The sequence below is a fragment of the Neophocaena asiaeorientalis genome, unplaced genomic scaffold (genome assembly GCF_003031525.2).
Source record: "Neophocaena asiaeorientalis asiaeorientalis breed wild unplaced genomic scaffold, Neophocaena_asiaeorientalis_V1.1 scaffold49, whole genome shotgun sequence".
Classification (NCBI taxonomy): Eukaryota; Metazoa; Chordata; class Mammalia; order Artiodactyla; family Phocoenidae; genus Neophocaena; species Neophocaena asiaeorientalis.
Window position 1 is genome coordinate 6,675,956 of NW_020172456.1, and position 19,120 is coordinate 6,695,075.

Sequence of the window (19,120 nt, forward strand, 5' to 3'; positions counted from 1 at the left end):
AATGAAAAAAAAAAAAAAAAAAAGGAGGAAATTAATGACTATGAAAAAGTAGTTCTGAGGAAGGATGGTGAAGAGCTCAGCAGAATGGACAGATGAGAATATTGTATATTTGAGGAGCTTCTCAGTAAATGTAGAAATGAGGTTGGATCATTGCTAGAAGGGCCTTTGACGATTTAAAAGAATAATCGTGCAGCCCCTGTGTTAGTGTGTGGTGCAGGTGAGAGGAAAGGAGGCTGAGAAGTGTGGAGGCCTGAGCGGGAGGGTGCCCGGCCTGGAGTCCAGGAGAGGCAGAACACAGAGGCCACCCTTCAGGAGGATGGGCCCTTTTGGAGAGAAGAGACACCTTTTCCTTAGAAACTAGAGACAGCCCTCTTTCCCACACGCTTGCTGTTACCAGGACACACCAAGATGACCCTGCGTGTCCATGGCATGCTGTTCCTACTCCTTTGCTCAGAGTTCAGGCTTCATCTCAGCTTTAGAAGCAGCAGACTTTCTCCTTCCTCCGTGACAGCCTATGGAGGCCGGTCCCATGCGGGGCTGGGGCTGCACCAGGAACTTAGAAGCATGCATGTGTGTGTGTGTGTGTGTGTGTGTGTGTGTGTGTGTGTGTGTGTGGCTAGGGCTGGTAGGGACTCTCACTTGGCAATAGTAGGAAACTAAGGCTCAAGAGAGGAGAGTGATTACTTCTTTGTTGTTTCCCTCAGTTGCTAGCTCGATGCCTTGCGTGGGGCAGAAATGGAACACCTGTTTCTTGAATAAACCAAGGAAAGAACTAGTTATTGCAGAGAGGTGAGAATTCAATATTCTGATATTTTTTTGGTCGCTGTCTTTTCCATGACACCATCCAGGGTTCTGTGTATTTTATACCAAAGTCCCTGGAAACTAGTTTCATTGGAGTAGTGAAATGGCATCTCTTTATTAAAGTGGAATGGATTCACCGAGTAGAGGCAGGTTCAACTACCTTTGTGTCATCCCTTATCCTTGGTGTTTTCTCATGCCCCACCCACCCCCTGACTGCTTCCTCTACATTTTGCCTCGTTATTGAAAAAAAAAAAAAAAAAACCAACCTCCCCACTCCTTCCCCCAATACTCTTTATCAATTCCAATGAAAGAAGTCCTTGTACTTAGATAATTACGTGGAAAAAAAAATCCTGCCCTCAGATAAATGTGAAAGGGTACCAGCGTGGGCAGTTTTCAGTCTTTATTTGAATTAGGGATTTTGTGGATTGCTGTTGTTTTGTTGTTGTTCTTGTGGGATGGTCTCCAGTATCCCAGTGTTCACGCAATGTCTTGACTTTACTATCGCTTCTCCTAGGATAATTATAGGTTGGCATAATGTAACTATTGTTCTGTTTCACAAAGAAAGCACTGTCATAGAGTGATAGGATGGGGCTGGGGGGGTATGCAGTGTGGATCTAGAAGGAGGATCTTTGTGCTTGTGTGAGTGTGTATGTCCTGGACAACCATGATCTTTGTGCTTGTGTGAGTGTGTATGTCCTGGACAGCCATGCTGCATCTTGAATTATTTTTCTTATGCCATTCTTTGGATCCCTAGCCACCTGTGCCCTATTCCCCCAGTTGTTCATCCCTTATTTTCTTCACCAAGTTCCCATTTTTGGCTTCTTTATACTCTTCCCTCCTGGGGTTATCACTGGGCCTAGTTTGAGGACTTCAGCTAGAGACGCTGAGCAGGGGTGTTGAAGGAAGTGTTTAAAATTGTTTCAGTGCCATCTCCAAATACAGTTGCATTCTGAGGGACTAGGGGTTAGGACGTCAGCATATGAATTTGGACCTAATTCAGCTCATAGCACCCTTAGAATCAAGTATTGAAATAAACTGAATTTAGAACTGATCTTTGGATTGTTTCAAGGAAAAAAACATCATGTTTAATCACATTGCTTTTACTTAAAATATTTGTAATTAATCATATTTTAGTTAGAGTGAAATGGTTATTTTACCTTCCTCTTACATATTTAATTTTTAAGAAAGTAATAAAATGATTTTTAAAATAAAAAAAAAATGTTTCAGTGAAGTTATTTTCCTGAGTCTGATGGCTCAAGGGCTCGTGGTATTGCAGATGACCTCAGACATCATCCAGGCCAACCCCTTTCACTGGACATCTGAGTTGTTCAGAGCCCTTGCGCTACAAAGCTCATGTTACTTTCTGGGACATATTGGATAACTGGGCATTCATCCACTCATTCAACATAAGCTTACCAAGTGTTTGCCATGAGGCTAGGTCCTGGACTAGACGGTGGGTATATAGTGATGAGAAGAAAAGGGCACCAATCCTGCCCTCATGGAGCTTCCACTCCAGGTGCTCAGGTGAAAGATTTGCAGGTGTTGTTAGGCCCACTCAACCCTTGTGGAATCCAGGGTTGGGGGACATGCTGGCCTTGTCTCTTGAAGCTAGAAATTAGGACCAGATCTTCATGGCCCATGTGTCAGCTATTGCCAGGCAACACCTTTCTTTCTTTCTTTCTTTTTTTTTTTATTAAGGGTAGTGAGATCTCTTAGACTGAGATCTCCCTTGGAGATTTTTAGGGTAATACCTGTCTCACATTTCTCCTTCTCTCCCACCTCCCCCTCTCACCAGACTCTTCTGCACTGAGGCTGGTAGTTATGTGTAGAAATGTTTTGGATTCTAGCCATAAGCAGTTTTTTTTTTTGACCAACCACCACTGGCATCTGAATGGGATGACTACCTATGTTACCATGAACCTCAGAGGCCATGGCCTTCACAGTTCACCCTTAAAGAAGCAAAGGCAGGCTTCACTGAAGCCAGGCAACTTGAGGGCCACTGGGCTGAGATTCTGTAAACACGCTTAGAAGGAGAGAAGATCTTTTCTATCCTCAGAAGGAACCTGCCTCAGTCTTGCCACCTGGAAAGGCAAATGTTATACTAAAAATTTATGTTCTTTATCTAACACTCAAATTTAACTGGGAATCCTTATTTTATCTGGTGACCTTCCAGGGCAGGGTGGGTAGAAAGGTGGGCAGTGGGCAGGTACCCTGCATCCCCACAAGGCTGACGGTGGCAAGAGGTAGTTATTGGAGTGCCGAGGTCCCGAAGGATGATGTGACAGTTCCCCATGAGCAGGGTAGCGAACGAGACAGATCAGAAGACAGGAGACTGAAAATCTCTGCCATTTGGAGAAATCGCCACGGAGGAATTGTACTCTCATGAGCCAAGAGAAAAGAGTGGTCTTTAGCCTTGCTTCTCACCCAGTTGTATCTGAAAATGCATTCCGTAAAATAAACAAATATATTCCCTTTGTGTATATTTTAAAAAGAATCCAAATTCTTTCCTCCTGATGAATTAAAACAAACACCCAGGGCTGAAAGTCCATGTGCTCAGGGACAATCAAAATTGTGTCTCAGGCCTGGGGCTGCTTGGGGGCCTGTGCCTTGAGGTGTGTGCTGATGCGAGGGGTTGGGGGCTCAGCACCTTTGCGCCCAATCCCGGAAGTTAACCCTGAACTTTGATTTCTACATGACTCTCAAAAGCATAATGTATGAACACTGGGCAAGTCCTTGGAGATCAGCCAATCTGAGAACCAGAAACACTCAGAACTGACCAGCTGTGAGGGGTCTCGCTTTACGGATGAGGAAACTGAAGCCCAGAAAACTTAGTGACGAACTTCAAACACCCAAAGCAACAGAGCGGGGTGAGATCCAGGTCTCCTGACTCCCAGGTTGTATGTGTTTTACCGTGACTGTATACTCACTGGTCTTGTAGCCTCTCTCAAATACAAGCATACTGAGGGCAGAGACCGTGTGCCTCGTCTGTTTCATAGTGTCCCAGGGGGCCAATGACAGTCCTGCACACCAGCTGTTCCTGTTAGCCACAGGCAATGGCACATTTGCTGACTGGTACCCACATCCTGCCATTTGTTGGTGCCATTCCCTTTGCTCCTCTGTGGCAATTTATTTTACATGGCTCATTCGATGCTTGTGATTCCTGGGCTCTGGGACTGAGTCATCCTGAAGGTGGATGCCTGGCAGGGATGGTATACACCATCAAGGGTTATTCCCAAGGAAACTAGTACTTCTTACCCCCCAGCAGCTACCCTTCTTTTATGTCCTTGGACTAGTTATGTGTGTAGCTCTATTTTCTCCCACTCTTGTAAGCAGTCATTTCCTGGCTGTAAGGAGAGATGAAATGCAGAGCCTCACATTTTGTGTTTGTGACTCACCTTTGTGGTGGCTTACCCAGCACAACTGTGCCTTGTCCAGGTGCGTTGAGTATGGGTGCTGCTTTCCTGGTCTGTCCATATCCCAAGCAAAGAGACAGCTGAACCTACCTGGTTATGGGATCAGCCCGCAGTAATCCCTGGAAAGATTCTTTTGCTCAGAACTTTGTGATGACTTCACAAAGACAATGAAAGGGGGACTGTGGTTCATAGTGGAGTGAATGGTATATGGTTTCCTAAGTGATTGCCTGTGAGCATACACAACCACAATGAATGGTTCACAGTGTGGTTCTGTGTGAATCACCAGTTACCTCCCTGAGGTCATGGTGATGCCTTCAGCCAGGGGGCAGAGGAACAGGCCTTGTCCTTGCTCTGAGCCTTATCTCTCTAGCTGCTATCTCTCTGTTTGTTTGTTTTTTCTCAGTTCTTTGAGCCACTTAGTGTCCCTCCATAGCCACCCTGGACTCCTCATATCTTTGCTTCAAGGCCCGAGCCTCACAGATCCATTTGTGGACATCTGCCTGCGATGACTCCAAGTCCAGACACCAAAGCACAGGGCCCGCATCCTTAGTAATTCTTTCTGTTTGTGCGGCTGCTGCCCATATCTGAGTAGATGCTGAGGATTGACGAGAGGCCACTGCCTAGGGCCAGTTTTTCATGTGATGTAGCTGCCTGTGAATGCCAGGAATGGTTCCTTCTTGTGCCGCAGTATTGGTGGGATTATGTTAACCGCCCTGGCTTGGGAGGGAGGAGAATAACTGCGGGGGTGAACGCTACCCAGAGAGTCTTGTCCCCTAGTGTTCCAAAGATGAAAGCCACATGGAATTAAGCATGTGGTTATTTCCTGTCCCATATTATCAAGTGATCCCTGAATGCAGTAGCCTGAGGGTATTATTCTTTGTCTCATGCCTATTTGTAGGTAGGCTTAGTTTGCTTGTCTGCCCATCTACCATCCATCCATTGGTTGATTAACTGATCTATACATCCATCCATCCATCCATCCGTCCATCCATTTAAGGAGACAAGGCAGGTAAAGTAAATGAGGAAAATGGGCTTGTTAAATACAATAGGGAGTGGTGGGGACTGTGGTGAGCTGGAGAGTGCAGTTTACTGAGCTGCCGTATATAACATTCTCTGGCTCTGACCTCTCAGGTTTGATGTGTGGCACCTGATGGCCAAAGTGAACCATCTTTATCTCAAAAGCATTTGGGTTGGAGTGGCCTAGAGCTGTTTGGATGGGGCCCCTGGCCTCTTCTTCAGCCTTGTCTAGAGTGTCTTGGTAAAACCAGACTCTGGAATATGCATCAGTCACGGCTTTTAAAGGTTGCAAATGGCAAGAAACTCAACTCGAACTGCTTAAGCACGAAGAGAAATGTAGGGGCTCATGAAACTAAAAGTTCGGTAGCGCATCTGCTTCGTTTGGGCCTGGATCTAGGGGCTCACCTAGGTCATCTGGATTCCCTCCACCTCCCCTCTCAGTTCTTCTTTTCTCTACATCTCCTCTGCAGAGCGGTCTGCTTCATGGGGGTCTCCCAGCAGCTTCGGATATACAGTGTGTTAGCTTTTCCATACCGAGAGAAAGTAAGTGCCTCTTTCTCACAGCAATTCCAAGTCTGGCCCAAATTTGCCTGCCCTGGACCACATGTTCATTCATCTTTGAAGCAATCACTAAGGCCTGGGGAGGTGGTTTTCTCACTGGCCAGGGCTGGGTCACAAGCCTCTCTCTAAAGTTGAGGGATGAAGTGGGGTTGATTTTACTCAGCTGATGGTGGGGAAAGCTGGTTCCCTAGAGGAAATCGGAAGTGTTGTTACTGGAAGGAGGTGGAATGGCAGCTTGGCAGACAGATAACCCATGCCCAGCGCAGGGGGGATGGGTTGATGCACTGTGTCTGTGAGCGAGACCGAGGACACCGAGCAGGACCAGAGCTGCCTACTCTTTCAGCCCTACCCGCCTGGTTTGAGTGGCGACCACTCCTGACCTCTGTCCCGCCCTCATCCGGCACAGGATGAGTGTAGCACAGGGCTGAGTGGGCACAGACTATCTGCCCTCTATGCTCCGAGATGCTTGGGTCTAAGGAAATCTGATGCTCACCCCAGAACTATGGCTTTCAAAGGTTTTGCAGTTTGGGAGAGGGCAGTAAACCAAGAGGGTCACAAAGTGCTCAGAGAACTCTGTGAACTTCCAACCTGGTCCTGCCATTGTAGGAGGAGTCGCCAAGACTCGTTTCAACAGTGCCTGACCTGGGCTTGGAACTCGGCTACACTGATCCCATGACTGGGCCCAAGGCAGGAACTGAGGCTGTTGGAAGAGCCTTACTTGGAATTTGGAGACTTTGACTTTCCACCCTGGGCAGAAGCTGCTGGAAGAGGAGTGGGACCAGGCTGTATCCTCAGCAGCTGGCAGCCCCTGGTGTGGCCTAGTGGGGACCCAGAGTTCTCTATTGGGACTTTGATCCCGGACAGTAAATCAGGCAGGTGTCAGGTTTGACCTTAGTCACATGGAATCCTCAGTGCCAGAAATACCACCTCTAGGATTGAGCAACAGTTTTCCCCTCACCATCAAGGATAATTTTAACTGTTTCCTACCTTGTTTTTGTGGTTGTTGAAAAGATGGCTACCAGAGAGCAAAATGTGGGAAGAAAGATAGAGAAAGGGTAAATGGAGCTTATAGAAGGATATATTTATAAAAGCACTTGAAACCGTCAATAAGTAAAACTCTGCTTAGTAAGAAGTAGAATTATTGATGGCGAAAAGCACCCAAGAGCCTTCACACTCTATCTCATTTGCTACAACAACTCAGTGAGGGGATGACAGGGGAGGGTCATTTTCCTTTTAATATCTATCTTACAGAGGTAGAAATGGTAATTAAGAGAATTAGTAAAGTCTTGCAGTTATTGGAAAAGTTGAGTCTAGAACTCAAATCTCTAAACAACTAGTCTAGTTTTTTAGTCACCGTACCCTACATTATAACTTCAGGTGAAACTTTCTTTTTCACTTGACTAAACTTGGTGAAAAAGAATGTTGACTGAGAAGAAGAAAGGAAGTGGGTCTTCTTATTAGGTATCTTATAACCCAATTTGAGAATATTCCTTAAACCAAGGTATCTCAATAGAATTATGCGATCTGACATAGTTTCAGCTTTCCAGCATGTCATTCATTAGTTCACAGTTTTATTGATTCAATACTTTATTCATGAAGCAGTTACTGTGTAACTGTTATATGCCAGGCCTTGTATTGGCTATTGAGGACATAAAGATGAAAGAGACACTGGTTCCTATTAGTTTTGCTTCTTACCAAAATGCCCCAAGGCTTAGTGTCTTCAAAGAGCAACCATTTATTTTGCTTACTATTCTGTGGGTCAACAGCTTGATCTGGGCTCCGCTGGGTGGTTCTTCTGATCTTGGCTGGGCTCACTTATGTGTGTGTTTCTGGTCAGCTGCTGAGTAGGTTATGGGCTGGCTGGACTAGAAGAGCCTCAGCCAGGATGGCTTCTCTCTGCTCCACATCTATATTCACCCTCCCACAGACTAGCCCACTCTTCCTCACATGCCAAGCAACTAGGCAGGCTTCCAGGAGAGCAGGGTGGAAGCTTGCAAGGCCTCCTGAGGCCTGGGCTTGGAACTGGCACAGCCTAGCTTCCATTGTATTCTACTGGCCAAGGCAAGTCAATGAGTGTATCCTAGCAGACGCTGCAGCTGCAGGAAGGCAGTTTTACTTAGTGTCCGATCCAGGTGCTGTGCTTAGTCCTATCCCCTACATGCCTTGCTTCTCACCTTACCCTGTTGGGAAGACCTACCCTCTCTCCTTTTTGCTTTTCTCTAATTCTACCTACCTTTCAGATTCTACCTTCATAAAACCTTCTGGGGATGATTCTAGACTCAACTGACCTCTCAGTTCTTTTTTATCAGCAACAGTATTTATAGATTACATTTAGCACTCACAGCGTATTTGAATTAGGGGCTGAAGATGTAAAGAATATCCTTGCCCCAAAGAGGTCTACTTTCTAGGAAAACAGAAACAATAATAATAATAAGCAAAACCTACCTCACAGAGTTGTTGTAAGGATTAAATGAATTAATAGGCACAATGCCTCTCAAGGTGTCTAAAACATGGTAAGGGCTCCATAAATCTGACATGCTAAGGGTTTTGTGTGATATTTAACCATTCAACCATGTAAAAGGCAAATTTTCCTATCTCCTTTACAGAAGAAGAAAGGGATGCTCAGATAAGTTATCCAGTTTTCCTGAAGTCACGCAGCTAATTTAGCAGGAGATCTGAGATTCAAATTCTAAAACTCTTTTTAACCTCACTTGAGATACTTTAGTGAAGGAATCAAGTGACTCACGATGTTGTTGTAAGATAAAGTCCTTTTTCTTTGGGTCCCGGCCTCAGTTTGCCCATCTACAAAATGGGAAGGTAGAAAGATTCATAACGGGAACTGTTGACTGTAACCTGCAGCCCGAATTGATCACAATACAAACTAAAATAATACGCCATTATCTGTAAGAGAAAAAGACACACAGGGGAATGGAGTATGAGTTTGTGGAAGAGAAGAGTAATTGGGCCTCACACTCGTCTTCTTTCTGCAGAAAGTAAACTGAGATCCCTGTTTCTGGACTATGTGCCGACTAGGAAATTCTGAGCATGAATTTAGGTCTTTGGGTGTCTCTGCTGGGGCCCCTCTGGCCTCACAGGGTCAGTCTGCATTGGGCTGAGTGGCCCTTCTGCTTCCTAGGGCCTGACAGGGCCTGCTGGTATTTGCTGACAGTCAAGTAGTTCATGTCAAACTGGTTTATTTAGTGACTGGGCTGATAAGAGCAGAGTAACTGACCAATGGGACCAGTAGGTAGCTCATTGATTGCCATTCACTAAGCATTTATTGTGAACCCAGCGTAAAGAGAAGGGTGTGTTTCATTCTTTATTCCTTATGATATAAGTGGTAAGTTAGTACATACTTCTAGTTGGAGAAACAGAAGCTGACACAGACACTAAGTAATGGAGCCAGGGCTGGGTGTCCAAAGCCTGTGCCCTTAGGCACCATGTGCCTTCCACTTTAATTAGATTTTTTTCCTCAAAGTAGGACATCTTCAATATTCTTTTAATTTTTATTATTTATTTTAAAATTAAACTATAGTTGATGTACAATAGTGTATAAGCTTCAGGTGTGTACCTTCAGTATTCTTGAGTTTAGGGAGGAACCTTACTCTTCACAGTCTCACTGTTGCTATAACAGTTCTCCAGTGCCCTTTGCAGCAGAACCCACCTTTGGCAGACAGACTAGGGGCCCCTCAAAGATGTTCACACTCTAACCCCTGGGACCTGTGAATATGGGGAAAGGGACTTTGCGGATGTGATTAAATTAAGGACTTCGAGATGGGGAGGTTATCCTGGATTATGTGGGTGGTCCCGACGCAGTCACAGGGGTCCTTGTAGAGGAAAGCAGGAGGACCAGAGTCAGAGATGGTGATGTGACAGGGGAAGCAGAAATCAAAGTGGTGCAGTGGAGGGAGGGGCCACAGACCAAGGAATGCGGGCGGCCCCTAGAAGGGGCAAAGGGCAAGGAAACAGATTCTCCCCTAGAGCCTCCAGAGGGAGCACAGCCCTGACTACACCTCAATTTTAACCCTCTAGGACTCATTTCAGACTTCTGACCTCCAGAACTGTCAGATATAAATTTCTGTTTTCTTATGGCACTAAGTTGTCATCATTTGTTACATCCAGCAGCAATAGGAAACCACTGTATCACCTTTTCACGTCCTGTTGAATATTCCAAAGTTCCAACCTGTGAAGGCCTTTTCCTCTTTTGTGACCAAGTGCCCTTTAAGCAAAGGGGGTAGAAGCCCTTGACCCCACCACTGGGAAGATCTGTGCTATGAGTTAGGTTCCTGCTGGTGCGGATGGTTTGTACTGAATCAACCGCACACTCACGGTTGAGCTTCTGAGCACTGATCCTATTGGCTAGACAGCTGACTGGTGGTGGAGGTGCTATCTGAGCCAGTGGCATTGAGCTGTTTTATTTTTTAATACATTCTGCTGCTCTTCATCCTGGTGGACAGAGAGCCTAGTGGAACAGACAGTCCTGTCTGAGGGTGACGCCAGCTGTCTTTTCTGCCACTGATGGTAGCAGCGAGTGGAAGTGAGACCCCAACTCATAGTAACAATAGCTAATATTTACTCATTGCTCGCAGTGAGGTTATGTCATCTGTTCTCAGTGATCTACGAAGACGGTCCTATTATCCCCATTTTACAGATGACGAAAGTGAAGCTCAGGTCAACAAGTCAAACAATGGATACATGAGGAACCAGGAATCAAACCTGTCCTCCTAAGGCCAGTGCCCAGCCCTTCACTGAAATGCTTTGCTGCCTCTCAGTGGTGTGGCATGCATGGAGTCGGCTTTCCTGACACTCTTACTGGCTCAATGAATGAATGGCTGTCACTCAGATAGGCCAGGAGCAGCTTTGTGAACCCCGATCCAGGAGTGGCAGGGTAGACTGAGGGGCTGCTAGGAAACCCAGCTGGACAGAGAGGAATTTACTCCTGCTGGTGCAAAGATAACATGGAGCTGGCTATCTCACTTAGCATCTTGTGCCTGGACTTGTGGGCGGGCCCAACTAAATTCTTGTTGAGTTTGCTGGTGTCTTCTCTCCAACAGAGCTCCAGGCACCAAGCAGGAGGTGGGGATGGTGATCTCTCAAGGTCTCCCTTTTCCTGGGGCTTCTCTCACCCCATCTTTGGATGCTCCAAAGGGCCCAACTAGGGTGGGAGTTGGGTGTAGGCTTATTAATTTCCTTTCTTCCTCCCGGAATATGGAAGAGAGAAGGGAGGAGAGTGTTGATGGATTTAAACTTAGTGTGAAGCTGTCGGGGGAGCCCACATGGCCTTTGCCTGCTTAGAAATTACCATGTCCCTAATAGATTGCCAGCTTGTGTGGATATGTCCTCCCTTTTGCTTTCTTTTATGTCTTGCTTTTGTGAGAGAGAGTTTACCACTGATGAACCTCATGGCAGATAATGAATAGAAGGCAAGTGACCCCAGCTGCCTCTGCCCCTCCTACCATCCCCAGGAATGCCTTGTCAGCCATAGTGGTCTTCTTTGCTCAGCCAGTTCATATGGGACGATGCTCCTTCATTAAATTGCCTCATGACTGCTGTCTGACAGTTTTGGTTTCCTTCCTCTCCAAATCTCCCTCAACTTATGACTTCATTTGCAACACTGGTCAGAGCAAGGCAATTCTATTGATTTTCCTTCTTTTGTTCTCAGTTTCTCTGTATATTAATTGGGTCTAATCATGTTTGCCATTCTCCTATCTTTAGGGGAGATTAAACTGTTGGTGTTTAAGGGGAAGGGCAAGGAGTGTTTTTAATTAGAGTGAGAGTATTCAAATTACAGCAGTACACAGATTTAGAACGAGTTTTGTGTGTTTCAATATATATTTTTAAAGGACATTTTCTGTCTGGCTGTTTTCCAAACAGTCTACAAAATGCTGTGGGAGCCATTCACCTAGAGATGTCACGTCAATGGTTTCAGATTTGGAGGGACTGGGGGAGAGGAGATTCAGGACGGCTCTGGAGGTTTGGGCCCCATCTCACGCTGGGTCGCTGGAAATGGCTTCCGCTAATTGGACCTTGTCCTGTCAGGACACATCAGGCAGGGCCACGGCGACACCCGAGCTTGTGGGGGTGGAATGGTCTGCAGGAGCAGGTGTCACTGCTGCCAGGCCCTGGGAGTGCTTTGTTACTCTGGGGAACGAGCAGGCCAGCAGTCATGTGGACTGAGGTCAGGAGGCTGTGCCGAGCTGGGTTCTCCAGGAGCCCAGGAGCCAGGACCAAAGCGTGGACTATTTTGGGCTGTGTGGTGACAGAGCTGGTGTGTGTGTGTGTGTGTGAAAATATTTTTTATTAAATTTGATTTCATCTGTGTTTTTCACTTATTATTATTTTTAAATTAATTAATTACTTAATTTTAATTTTTGGCTGTATTGGGTCTTTGTTGCAGTGCGCAGGCTTTCTCTAGTTGCGGCGAGCGGGGGCTACTCTTCTTTGCGGTGTGCGGCCTTCTCATTGCCGTGGCTTCTCTTGTTGCAGACCATGGGCTCTAGGTGCGCGGGCTTCAGGAGTTGTGGCGCATGGGCTTAGTTGCTCCGCGGCATGTGGGCTCTTCCCGGACCAGGGCTCGAACCTGTGTCCCCTGCATTGGGTGGATTTTTAACCACTGCGTCACCAGGGAAGTCCGTATCGCTATTTCTAAAGCGCTTAGAAGAGTGTGTGGCCCGGTCAGTGGTACTGCTGAGACTCAGGAGCAGATGCTGGCACAAGGGGACTTGAACCAAGGCCTGCTCTCAGGAGCTCCCAGTTGGGGCTGGGACATGTGTTTATAGAGACCCCGGCCCCCCAAGGCAGCATATGATGGTTACTGCATAAACGGCCAGACCATTACTGGAGGGAGCCATCATCGGAGCGCTGCGGGTGGGGACAGAAGGCTTTGAGGAGGGATGTGAAGACAAAAAAAAAATTAACGCTAACCAGATCTGCTGGCATTAGTCAGCTGAAGACAAAAATAGTTAAATCAGTCTGCCCCAAAACATTGCTTCTGCTTTGCCTGTGTAGCCCTTTACTGCATCCCCTGGCCCGGCCTCAACTTATCTCTCATGTCTGTCAACACGGGACAGCCCCCCAACCTCCTCGGTCAGCTCCAGTGAGCCTTTAAATCTGCTGGAAGTTATTGAGACTCTTCTTACCCTCAACTTCCCTCAGGCCAGAGAGGCGAGGAAAGGTTAGAGGTCAGAGGACTGGAGCTGGGGAGCTGGGAGGGCTGGGTAGAGGTGGAGGGCAGGGTGGGTGGAATTAACCAGAACCCTGTGTTGTCTGGCAACTGGCAGATTCTTCTGGTAAGATAAGTGGAAGCCTCTGCAAGGTAATTATTAGAGAGCATAAATTCCCCAGATAACCTGTCCTCAGAAGAGATATTAATGACTGTGGGGCAGGCAGGTGCTCCAGGCTGCTCCCTCTCTGCTATATTGACTCCTGTCCCCGGCCTCCTCCTCCCCTTCCTCTTCCTCCTCTGTTACCTTTTCTCTAATCGGCTGCCCTGCCCGTCCCTCTTCCCCCACAGACGTCAGCCTCTGGCTCAAGTTGGCTCTTCTGTTCCTTCCTTTCTTTTCGCTTGCCTCTCAGCTCGCTTAATGACGGAGTTCCCAGAACACAGCACGGCCACGTGCATCCCTGTGGTTGAGCAGGATTGGTAGATGAGGTGCAGCCCCTGTGGGAAGGAGTTTCTAAGAAGAAAAGGAGGCTCTGAGCTTCACTTGGGTCCAGGTCCCCAGAACGAGTCAGGGTTGGGCTCAGTGAAGGGCCTGGACTGGACCTGGTCCTGGGGATTGTAGATCAGGTACTGAGCAGTGCAGGCAGGTGGTAAGTACCTGTTGGTACATCGCTGCTCTTACAGTACTTTCTGAAGCCCCCTCTTCTCTCCAGGGCTGATATTCTCTAAATATTTATTTAACAAATATAAGAAGAGGCAAAGGGCTGGCTGAGGGGCCACCAGAGAAGCCGGGTCACTGGAGGCAACCTCTCCTTTCTCGTCCCAAACAATTCAGTTCTGGCCCGTGACCTGCACCCCAATTCTTGACCGAACTGGACATGTCTTCCTTAGAAGCCCATTTACTGCTATCACTGACCATGTTCCGGGTGAGGGGAATCTCACCGTTCTCTGACTCTAAACAGCTTATCAGTAGGGTGACCTGATCATTTATCAGCCAAGCAGAGGCACTTCTGAGAGGGAAAGCAGAAGTTATTAGCAGTTATGCCAGGACCTCGATGTGAACCGAGACTGTTCCACAAAGACCGGGTCCTACTTCTTGAAGTTCTCTGCCTGAGATAGTGCTGGTAAATATAAGCCTCTGCAACTTTCCACATTCCTGGTGGGGTTTTACTATGACTTAGAGATTGGACCCAGGGTGCTGCCTGGCTGACCTGCCTTGTCCCTTAATTGGGCTCTGTCCATATTCCATCATTTGGAATATGTGAGGATGATTCTCTCCATTTGAGAGGTGGGAGCCCAGGGCCCAGAGAGGCTGAGAGACTTGCCTACCCGCAGTGATTAAGTTCCAACTCTGACCTAGAACGGAGGTCCAGCCTTGATTCCCACCTCAGCCCGTCAGGGGCCAAGCACCATCCCTCTGTTCCATGGGATGGACCATCCTCATCAAAAGTTTAGCCAAGGGCTGGGATGCTTCTCTCAGCCTTATGCTGATTCTGATCGCTTTCTGGGGAAGAGAGAGATGGATGAGAGAGGCAGGGAAGCACCAGGGGCAGAGGAAGCATAAATGAGAGTCTCTGCTGTGCGTGGTTGTTCCTGACGGTTTTATTCAGAGTGAGGGGGACAAGTGGGTTTTAACACCTCCTCTTTGACAGAGGGCACCCCAGGGAGGGGCACTGCTCTCAATTCCCCCACTGCCTCAGCAACAGTCTTTAACTCATCAGGAGGAAATGAGGTCTGTGCAATTGTATGAAGTATCATTTTGCCCATTGGCCGAGAGTATTTCCTAAGTGCAAAAGGGCTTTCAAGGGAGGCTAGAAAAAAAATTTCAGTGATGAGTTTTACTTGCTGTGGTTAATGATAATTATTAAATAGGTAGGGTGAGCTAGTGCTTGTTTTCCTTATTATTAACTGTATTTATGGGTTTTTATTAAGTTGTACCCAGCTGGGATAATTGTAAAACTATCTGCTTAAGACTCTTTGGCCTCCCATTCTATTTTCTTTCATCCCAAAGGTGGAGTCTTTTCATTATTCAAGGCTTATACTGTAAACCAGGAGTTGGCAAACTTTTTCTGTAAAGATTCAGAAGGTAAATATTTCAGGCTTTGCAGGCCGTGCGATCTCCATTGGAACCACTCAGTTCTACCACAATAGCATGAAAGTGGCCACAGTCAGTACATAAATGAATGGGTGTGACAGTCTTCCAATTACACTTTATTTATAGAAATTCACGGTGGGCTAGATTTGGCCCAGGGACTGCAGTTTGCGGACCCCTACTGTAAACAGTGGAGAAGTCCCTGAACTGGCAGCCTGGAGGCTGAGGACTGACTCTCAGCCCTGCCCCTGTGAGACTGGAGGAAGTCACCTCATCTTTCTGGTTGTTGGTTTTCCTTGCAGTACAACAAAGGCATCAGACCAGATGGTCTCTAACGCTCTGGGGTTCTTAACTCTGACCCTAGTTTATGATAACCTGGCATCTTTCTTTCCCTCCCTTCAGTAGATGTTCAGACCCACAGGGCCTCTCAGAGTCCGTCACCACTTGTGCACCTTCCAGATGGCTGTGGTTTCTAAACTACACCATGACATTTTGTATTTCTCTGATGGTATCTTCTCAGGCAGCCCCATAACCAACCTACTTCTTGAGTTACTGAGGATGACTCTGTGATTGGAAAGTTTACCTCTGGACTGTTTGGCAGTTTGGGAAACTGAGGCCCAAAAAAGAAGTAGCTAAGATTACCCAGCAAATTGGTGATGCTCTTAGAGAAACCAGGTGCCTCCAAAAAAAGACGTATTGTCCAAGTCATTCCAGTTCTGGAGGCTCAACTCACCGTGAAAGGGCGGTGGTGTCCCTGTGGGAGGTTGATAGTGTAGCAGCCGAGAGCAGGACTGAAATTGCCTGGGCTTCTGTCTTCACAATGCCGCTTAAAACCCTAGGCACATCGCTTAAAACTCTGAGTCTCAGTTTCCTAATCTGTGAAATGGGGGGAAATAGAAGGATGGGGTTGTTGTGAGGATGAAATGAGATTATACATATAAAGTGCTGAGAACAGTGCCTGGCACACATAGTAAGTGCCCAACAAATGGAAACCTTGCCACTGTTATTTTTATGATCATTATCATCTTGTCATCCTTCTATAAATATGTTGAGGGTGTCTCGTCCTCATTTTTATACCAGACTCATCTTCACCTTTTGGGTTGGAGATGTGGGCTGAATGCTTTTCTCCTGTTCTGTATGTTAACTGACTCTTGATGAGGTGGAAAGTAGGAAGGAAGGAAGGGAGGGAGGGAGGGAGGGAGGGAGGTAGGAAGGAAAGATGGAAGGAAGGAAGGGGACTTGGGAAAATAGGTCCATGAGGAAAGGAGAATCAGGTTCTAAATCCAGTCATGTTTCCTAATAGTTGTTGGGATGGGAAGAAAAATACACCTCCTTTAAGCAGTGTGGAGGTTTTGTATCCTTTGTCATTATCCTGGGATGTAGAGGTTATGAGGGCAGATTTAGGTATTTCTAGAGTGCACTCACCTTTCAGTTTTGGTCTTGAGTTTTCAAGACAGTTCTACCTTTTCCACCAGAGAATTTAAATTTGGAGACATGACCAGCCTCTCGGTTAGCCTGGCTTTGTTCTGTCTTTATTAAAAGGTTTACAAGTATGTGCCTCTAAAAGCAGCAGGCCTGGGACAGTTTTCCCAGGGGGCTGCCAAGAGAAATTGGGGTGACTCTCAACCTTGTGGCAGGTTAGATGAGACTCAGTGCTTCTTTGTTTGGCTTGATGTCCCTTCGAAGGACGGCCCAGAGATCATTTGGTCTGCAGGGTGTTTGCTTCAGCAGGCTGATTTTAACCAACTCTGACAGGAGGGCAGAGGTCTCCAAGCGAGGTCAGGACCACAAATCCCATCCCAGCAGGTGCATGATGGGGAGACAGCGCCCTCCAGATGACCTTCAAGTTCCCATTGATTTCCCATCAAGCAGTGCTTCCCCACCCGCACGCTGCTCCTGCCTCTGCCACTACCGGTGGGCTTGGGGCTCTGGAAGAGGACATGTGGATCAGCTCTCTGAGAACGTACACACAGAGGACGTTAATTCAGAGAGAGGCCCTTTCAGGGAATTGGAGTAAGTTTCTCTGGGGACCACTTCTGGCCACCACTAGTTTATGGTGCCAGTATCAGTCCTGGAAAGTCCTTTTTGGGCGTAGAAAGGAGTGGCTGATACCATGAATGGCAGCATTTATCCACTTGGTCCCACTTCTCTCCAGGCTTTGGGGTGTATAGGTGGCGTTGTGGGGTCCTGAGCAGGATTTGGGTATGGACAGTAGACTTGGTCCCTCACCCACTGTCACGGGTGTGTGAGAGGATCGGAAGTGAGAAGGTGGAGGTGTGATTTTCACTGCCTGTGCTGGGGGCACAGTCCTCTCCTGAGCACTGAGCTTCTTGCCCTCTGCAAGGCTGGGCTTCCATACCCTCCAAACTCTCTGCTGCAGGTTGGCCTGGATCTTTCATTTATTTGTTCAGCGTTATCTGACTAGCATTTCCTATGTGCCAAATCCTGTGTTAGGTGTAGGGGATGCAGTTATCAGGAAGATAAAGGTCCTTCTCGCCCAGAGTTCACAATTTTGTTACGTAGAGGTGATCAGCAGGCCAAGAGAAAGCAGAGACTTTTTTATATTTTTATTTTTTTTTAATTTATTTATTTTGGCTGCATTGGGTCTTCCCTGCTGCGTGCATGCCCTCTCTAGTTGCGGCGAGCAGGGTCCACCCCTCGCCGCGGCGCATGGGCCTCTCATCACGGTGGCCTCTCTTGTGTGGAGCACAGGCTCCAGGCACGCGGGCTTCAGTAGTTGTGGCTCGCGGGCTCCAGAGCGCAGGCTCAGCAGTTGTGGAGCACGGGCTTCATTGCTCTGCGGCATGTGGGATCCTCCCGGACCAGGGCTCGAACCCGCATCCACCGCATCGGCAGGAGGATTCCCAACCACTGAGCCACCAGGGAAGCCCCAGAGACTTTTTTAGAGCGGTAAATAGTATGGAAAAAACAAAATAGGATATGAGATAGTAAAGGCTAGAGCAGGAGTGGAATAGGTTGGGCTACCCTAGATTCAGTGAGTGAAAAAAGACTTCTTTGAATAGAAGCCAGCCATGAGAAGATCTGGGAGAAATGTATACCAGGAACAGGGAATAGCATGTGTAAAATCCTGAGATGAGATGATTTTAGTTTATTAGAGAGACAGAAAGAAGTGCAGTGAGGATGGAGTCCAGTAGGGAAGGGGGGTAGGAGACAAGATGAAGTAGGAAAAGTGGGCACAGCCAGATAGTCTGGGGGCCTGTAGCCACGGGAAGGAGTTCAAATTATATTCTAAGTGCAGTGAAAGCCATTGGAGGGATTTAAGGAGGAGAATGTGGTGATCTGATTTCCATTTTAAAAAGATCCCTTGGACTGCTGCATCGAGAATTGACTACAGAGGATGTGTTCTTTGTGGCTGTGTTTTAAATGCCAGACCAATATTCCCTTTACTGGGGAGGGCAGCACTGAGGCTCTCATTTTCCAGAAGCAAAGATGGGGTCTAAGGATGTGTTTGTCTCTAATCCATGGGCTGCTTCTCCTGGCCATCACCCTCGGGGGACAGCATACTGGTGTCCAGCACATAGCTGGGATTTCAGAAAGGACTTAGTCTATGAACCAGGGAAACTAAAAATACTTAATCAATGAAGTTTCTGTGGTGGGTGTGTATTTTCTTTCTAGGTATGCTTCATTTACTGGAAGGAGTCACACTGCTTTTCTCCTACCTCTAGTCTCCTGTCCTTGGCTGCCCCTTGACTTCAACCCCAAGTTGCGTATGTCATCAGAACGCCCAGTGGCAGCTCAGGAATCATGGCCAGGTTCTCAGTATAAATTCCGTCTTGCTTAGGCAGCTTTGCATAATAAGTCCCTGAAAAATCTTCACCAGAGCAGATGCCGGAAAAGGGATTTGTTGGGTCCAGCGGGCCTGAACGTCAGACTGAGCGGCATTTCAAGTCACGATGGGAGTTTTAGGGTTCAAATTCTTCGTTTGACTTGGCTTTTGCAAGGCGATACCCTCGTTCCCCAGGTGCCTTTCCTGTGATGTTAGGAAGGTCAGAGTCGCCTCCAGAGTGACCGCCCTAAGGAAGTCAGGATCTCCGTACGGTTGTCTTGACCAGG

The 19,120-nt window shown here is 47.2% G+C and overlaps 1 protein-coding gene across 1 annotated transcript in view; it reads left to right on the forward strand.

Moving 5' to 3' along the window:
- DPF3 (double PHD fingers 3) overlaps nucleotides 1–19,120 on the forward strand; it is a 250,550-nt gene that overhangs the window by 76,924 nt on the left and 154,506 nt on the right. The gene's annotated exons all lie outside the window — the stretch shown is intronic.